Source organism: Indicator indicator, chromosome 4 (assembly GCF_027791375.1).
Source record: "Indicator indicator isolate 239-I01 chromosome 4, UM_Iind_1.1, whole genome shotgun sequence".
Classification (NCBI taxonomy): Eukaryota; Metazoa; Chordata; class Aves; order Piciformes; family Indicatoridae; genus Indicator; species Indicator indicator.
Genome location: NC_072013.1, coordinates 484,546 through 492,314, shown reverse-complemented (window position 1 = coordinate 492,314; position 7,769 = coordinate 484,546).

Sequence of the window (7,769 nt, the reverse complement as noted above, 5' to 3'; positions counted from 1 at the left end):
CCCACCCGCTCCGCGCCGCCGAAAGCACCCGCGCGCGCAGCTCCGTCCCTACCACGACTCACCCCGACCCAGCTCCGCCTATTACATGACCGCACAACCTGGCAGTCACCTTGGGGGCGGGGCAGGAGCGCCCTTCGCCGCCATTTTACTAAAGGGAAAAGCGAGAGGAAGGGGAGGCTTTCAGCCTTTACGGAAAACCCCTTCCTAGGTTGAAGTTAGCCGGTGCTCTTTTGAGAAAGGGTGAGGCAAGTTCCGGCTAGTAGGAGCTGTACCGCCATGCTGGAAGTGGGCAGTGAAGCGAGAGAAGCTATTGTGGAGCCACGTTAGTTGTGGGAAAGCTGACGGGCTGTGGAGCGAGGCGGGGTGTGGGTATCACTACTGTACAGGGTTTCTGCGGAGACAGAGAAATTACGCTGAGAGCCGTCGGCGCAGCCAAGTTGTGAGAGCTAAACCAAACTGGACTTCCTTTCGGGGCCTCTGGCAAGACACGGCAGTTTCCTAAGAGGGATGCTGTTTCCCAGGGATTTGCTCATTTCCAGGCCCTCACCAGGACCCAGCAACCAGTTTCCTGGGTTTGCCGCGCTCTAGGGCTGCCACCAAACCCTCTTAAAGTACGCAAATAGCGACACTTTGAAGTAGAAAATTCCAGCATCTTGTGAGTAAGATCTTTGATTTCTTGGACAGGAACAGGCAGGGTGTGGCCTGGGGCACAGGTCCAGGCACCAAGAGGCCTTACTCAGGAGAGGAGTGGTGATAGCTTCAGAGGTTTCCTTGAGACTTTTAGTTGGCCCCAGTTAGACCCAGAGCTGTGTCAGCAAGACCCTAGAGAGAGATCGTGAACAATGGTTTTAAATTGTGGCACTAATAGGATTGAAGCAACCTTTCTCTTTTACAGCCGTCACAGGGCATACAGTAGGGCAGCTGCACAAAAATACAACCAGCTGAGGTGGAGTTGTGCCACATGTTAAAAGTTTCTGTGAGGATAGCCCCGGTGTTCCTCAGATGCCAGCTCATGAAAGCATGAGCTCAGAGGAAAAGTAATCAGGAGATTATAAGTCAGCTTGATTATCCTATAAAAATCCTTATAGGAGAACTGCCTGTCTGCTGGCCTCAACATTTCAGAGTTAGTGCTCCATGTGCTTAAAGGAGGAGTAACACATGGGAGATGTAGTGGCTGATGTCATGCGGGCAGTGTGTTAGAGCTTTGGTAAAGCCTAGGTTTTGGGTGTTTCTGTCCATAAAGAATGCTGTTGCTCGAGCCACTAGCCTTTCTTGACAATGTCATTGAGGGATATAATGTTTCAGTGATGACATTACCTGACTGTCGTTTCCTGTTTATTTTAATAACAATACCAAACACTCACAAAACATTTTGCACTTTACAGCAGTATCAAGCATTAACTAATGAACCTGCTCACACCCAAATGAGCTATAAGATGTCATTATTACATGCAGAGGGACAGTGATTTCCTCAAGGCTACAGCGAGTCAGTAGCAGAGGTAGAATTATGCTCATAGTCCTAAGTGACATTCATTCCAACAGACTCTACAACTTTGCACACCTGGAAGCTTTGCAAAACCATAATGAACTATTATTCAGTGAACTTTAATAATGTCTTAAATTAATGCATCAATTTATCCCAGATAGAAAGTGTCAGATGTGGAATAAAGTTTCTTATTCATTCATAGGAACCAAGAAGTGTCAACTTCTAAAACTCCTATTTCCATCTTGTGATATGCTGATTGCCTCCCCTTTTCTGTTGATACAGAGAGGCTTCTTAGAGTCTGCTTTGGTGGAAAGGATATTTTGGTGAGACTCTGTGGACGTTTATTCTCCATTAAGAAATTGCTTTTTACCTGTTTTGTTTTCTTTACACCTTTGTCCATGACTAAAGGACATGTGATCTGGACCATTTGTAAGCCCAAATATAGCCAATTCATTGCTTCTTTTATAGAGAAGCTACTTCTCCATTGTTAATGCTTTTCTATTTCCATTGTTCTTCTTTGATAGTACTTTAACCTCAGCCAACCCAAACTTTTGTTATTCTGAGATGACTGATTTGAGATACTATATATGTCCAGATCTAAACTAAATGAATAAATAAATGAAACCACCCTGAAAAACTGTGTGTCAGAAATTAAATTACTCCATATGGACCCAGTCAGGAGCTGGTTTTTGCATATAGCTTTACTTCCAGAATGTATAAAATGCATCAACTCTGCTCTATGCTTCATTTTATCTCTCAGTCCCACTCTGAATTGTTACAGTGAAGAACTGTAGAAATAGAGAAATATAGTTGATACATTTCTAATGATAAGAATCACTTTTTCTTCAGTGAAGAACAGGAACCCTCAACAGAAGAGCAGAACCATCTCACCTTGAAAACGCAGATGAAACGTGATGGAAGGTCTTTTTTTCTAGTGACTTTCCTCTCAGTGAAAATAAAGGTTTGACTGAAACTTACTTTAGAAATTAGCCTTGACCAAGTATTTAGAAAGCCTCCCTTTCACCAGACTGAAGGGGGATACGATGCCAGTTCAGGAATGACTACAATTTTGGCATGATTTGCTTAATTTAGGCTTCATATAATCAGCATATCTGTAGAAAAATAATGGATGAGAAAGTCATGCTCTGACTGGGAAAACAAAAAAAGAAAAAAAAAGAAAAAGAAAAGAAGGAACCAGATCTCTGCATCCAATGGTTAAATATTATAGAGCTGCTTGGTGTTCTCAAGGAAGTCACTATGTCCTATTTTAGATGAGAAAATTAAAAGAGCTCTGTTTCATTTCTTCTTAGCATCTAAATCATCAAATGGGCCAGTTTTTGTATTACCCAATAGATGTAAATTTGATGTGAAATTGTACCAAATTTGTTAGAAGCAGAATTGAATTATTCCAAAGAGAATTTAAGAAAAAAAATCAGAGTGCACAATAACTTATTCTGATAACAGAGGGAAAAGAGAAACTGATAATTCACCCAACTGAATTATTTGTTAATCACTCCTGTGAAAGCTGCATCCACCCTCAGATTCAGTTTATATAAAACATATAAATATACAACCTGTTATAAAATTCTGCTATCCTTTGTTAATTAAAACTGGTCACAAACTTCCATGAGTAGGCAAATGGAAAAAAAAAACAGTAATACAAATTCTGATAATAATCCTTTTTGCACAAATTCCTAAAATCATTGTATTAAATTTTTGTTCTATGGGCTCTCCTTAGGTGGATTCTTATTTGATTCTGTGATAAATTTGTTTGGAAAGGCAAGTGACAAGTCTTTCAGTCAAAACAAGTCCATATGTTCTGAACATAAATGAATAAACACAACTAATTACATACACACTCCACAGTATTTTATTTCTGTGAAGCAATTCCTCTGCAGAATTTATTATGTCCTAGATACAAGGTTTGTAATGTACTCCACAGGTGTAATTAGGCAATATTTTCAATAAAACTTTTATAAACTTACTAAAAGCATTCCTGGACCAATGTTGGTACCATCCTTTGCGCATACTTCTAGGTAACTATGCTGCCTTTTTTTTTCCGGTGAATAAGTTTAGATTAAAAAAAAAAAAAAAAGAAAAAAAAAAGAAATGAAACACATGAGCTGTTGCCTCATTGGTGTTGTAGAGCAGCTTCCTGTTGCTTTATCTGATGAAGAAGCTTTTCTCAGAAGCAGACACTGGTTACACTACCAATGGTATCACTGCAAAACTGCTGCATGGGGACACATGGCTGCCTAGGTAAGTGTTCTAAATCACAGTCAGATGCACAATTTATGTTCTGGTGCAGATTGCAACCAGGCTGGCTCTCCTTTAGTGTGATGCTGACATCATACAGCAAAAAGAAAGGACACAAAAGGGGCTGGAAAAGATTGCTTTGGGAGAAGGGAGTATTTCACAACCAGCACAAGTGAAACATGAGACAAAACGACAAATTACATCAAAAGATTAAATTAGGAAAGACGTGCCAGCTTGATTTATTGTTGTGGTGATGTTTCCACGATCAGAATACCTGTTGTTTAGGAGAGGGGGGATAGATGGAGAGAAACAGTATTTTACGATCGAGTTTTCAGGATTCCGAACTGTCTTATCTTCACTGCAACAAATGCCTCAGGCATCACAGGGGGTCCCAGTAACTCTTCTGTTATTGTTCTTTAATATTTTTTGGCACTAACAAGGCACTAACTATTTAAATGAATACGAACAATGCTTAAAGCTAGGCAGGAAAAGAAGCTGTGCTAAAAATAGCTTCTTAGAATACCAAGTATCACGTACATGAAAATTGTTATGTACAGAATCTTTCTGTGTGCATAGAAGGAGATGTGATACATGTAACAGTATAGCAAAATAACACTTGCCTGCATGACCTACATCCTAAAAAAACAATGCTTTTACTTCTATTTGCTCATGTTAACAGAATTTGTATGTGCTATTAAATAGTCCATAAAATACATCTCAAAAAGACTGAGGTCTTTTAGACCCATTTGTCTCTACAGAAACTCATGGAGTCCTGCAAGTGAAATTTAGTGTTGCATGAGGAAAAGTGCTGCTCATTTGAAGTAAAAATGTTACTGAAAGGCATTTTCCAACTCTCCTAAACGGTGAAGTTTTTGAGAAGTTTTGAGATCTGCTTATGAGGGGAAAACATCTACCTGTAGAAGATCCTTGTACTTGAGGAAATCAGCTCGGCACTTTAACTTAATTTGACAACATAAAGCAACCTTCATTGTTGAAATTGCTCTGAGAGAAAAAAAGTAATCAAGAAAATCATCTGTCCTTCCATCTTAGGGCTGATCTACAACAACACAAGTACAGAAGCTACTGCACTAGCTCATACACCATTGTTTTCTTTACATGAAACTTATTTTGCAAGGTACTTGCAAAAATTTCCCAAATTATATTGAATGTTACTTACAGCAACTTGCCCTTTTATCGGCTTGAATTTGAAATAAGAGGTGAAATGTATCAGTTGCAGAGATTTCCAAAATCAAACTGGTGTTTATTGGCTAATGATTTTTTTTTAATTGGTGACTAAATTTTTCTGTTTATAACACAAAATCCTTGCAGTCTTATTAATCTTTCCTAATTTCCCAAACTATAGTAGAATTAATTTATCTGAAAAATAAAGATTCGTCCATTCTTCCCTTAGACAGTCATTTACAGCTTAGAATATTTGTACTTATGAAAGTATAACTTTGTTATACTTTGTTCATTTCAAAACGTCATAAATGCAGAGACTGCTTAAAGCTCTCTGAATCTGAAAAAGATCTGCAAGACTGCACAATATGTAACAAGTACTGTTCTTGATGGGCTTGTTTGCATACGTTACTTGAAGCATAGCATTTACTCATCCATTGGTCTTATTAATTTTACATCTGACTGACTTTTTAGAGTTGTTGTGCAGCAGATTTTCAGTAGCAGAGACAATGACAATAGTAATCATTGAATAATGTGGCTAAAAGTACCCCAAAACTGTAGAATTTTTTTTTTCACATTAAACACATCTGATCCCAAAAGGAGTCTATAAAATAAATCACAAGTGTACAGAATTAGTCACAGTAGGTTTGGACTATGAAAGTCAAACCATTAGACTATACAGCTAAACAGAAAATTCTCAATAGTTTTTAAGAAAAAAAATAACAGTGGGAAAAATTATCAAATGTTTTGTTTTAGGATAGCTGTAGTCCACTACTATCTTCCTGGGCAAAACCAACAGGTACACTCAATAGCAAAGAGAAAACCTGGGAATGCTTCAGATCATGCATTCAGGTAAGGCAAATCATTTTTCATTGCATAGTCCTAATTATCAGAAAATAACTAAGCAAGGAAGTATGATATGGACCATTTCCTGAGATAAGGCCCCAAGTAAATGTAATGAAATGTATCGTAATCAGAGCAAAACAGTGCTTTCTGCTTCCATGTTCTATGTGCAAGAAACTGCAGCATGCATTGTGACATACTTCATTTGCTGGTTCTTTGACAAGCTTCATTAAAGGCCATCATTACATGCCAGAATGACACACTTATTATTCTCATTGAAAGCATGTCCTCATGTAAGTAGCATTAATGTGTCATCAAAACTGGGACATGGATTGCCTGGGGAATTTTATATAGCCTACAGGGTTTTGTTCATAGAATCTATTGATGGTATTGGTTGAAAATAAAAGAAAACCATGGGGTATGGTGACCTGTGAACAACAGAAAAAAATTGCCAAGGTGGCAGATTTCATGTGATGTCAACCCTGCTTTGAATCCCATCTTCAGTGCCCCAGCCTGCCATTAGTCAGGAATACATTAAGATATTAGTTCCTTAAGGCAGATGGTAGGAAGGCAAGGTCTTCCCAAAGAACGCATAATTACATCAGGTAAGTGCAATGTAAGGAGAAGTGTTTTACCCTATGCTCAATGCAGTTGACAGAACAAGGCTTTTAGAAACAATGAGCTAAAAAGAGAAAGCTGAAAAAAGGAAGGTGGGTGGTATAAAAAAATAGGCATGTTTGCCTGTGAGTAGATACGAAGGCACTGATAAAGGTAACTGAGAGACGAGCTGTTGTGAGTAACATGGAGACAAGTCGGGAGCTTGTAAGGATGATAAGTCTGTAATATAACAAGTTGACTTAACAATGGAGAAAGAGTTTGCGGGGGAGGGAGAAGGAATTCCAGTTTCTCAGTCACGGGACTAGTAAACACTGCCTCATACACTTGCTACATTATGCACATGCTGCCGAAAGGGCATGGTTTCCCTGTTAGACATTAAAAGACCTGTCATAACAAAAAAATGCGAAAATGTGATTACATAAAGGAGGTAGGTATTTTATCTTTTACTCATTTGATCAGTCATGCTTGCTTTGAGGTTGGTGAGAACTGGGTCAGCAAAACCCTGAGATCCAATTTGTAGAGCTAGATTTTTAGTTTGTGGTATTTATACTGGTAAGTTTGTGATGCCCTATTTACTATGTAGTTTTATTAAACAACACTGAAAAGCAAACATCTTATGTGTGTCTTAAATAAGAGACACTGTGCTTGTTGTACATCATTGTTGTCATCAAGTAAGTAAAGCTGCTCAATGAACCAAACTGGCAAGTCCTTTTCAAGTATCTTCCTTGTCTTTTAAGCTTGTGGATGAATTTAGCCCTAACTGTGAAAAGTTAGCCAACTTGATCAAGTAAAACAATGGCTGGTAAAATGAAATATGTGGGGTTTGGTTTTTTTTCTGATAGAGTTTGGGGTTTATTATGGGTTAGGGCAATAAACCTACTTGAACCTCTCTGATAAACCCACAAACCTGCATGTGCCCGCACATCAAACCCATAAAAGGCAGAATGAATTTGCTTACCAGATGGGAAAATCCCTGCACCCAAGTTGTCCTCAGTTTGAGCTGTTTCCTACATGGGAACAGTTGTAGACATTTCTACCCTACTTCTTCTACAACCTTTTCACCTCTGCCGGCAGTCTACGCTCAAACCACAGATGAGTTATCACAGGCACTAGAACTGGACCACAACAAATATTCCTCATTCTTGTATTTCCTGATTTTAACAATTAGATCTTTGGAGAATTACTCAGTGTCAGAGCTGTGATTTAATCAGTGAGTACAAGCTGTCTCATAGCTATGGCTGTACACCCTTTCTTACTTAAAGTTCATCTTTTCTAAATGCTTCTAAGGCATGCAAGTCCTCCAGTCATACTGCTTTAGTCAGGGCTGCCGTTTTACTGGTATTTTCATGTTGAAGCTGTTGACACTGACAGTCCTGGCAATATCTAA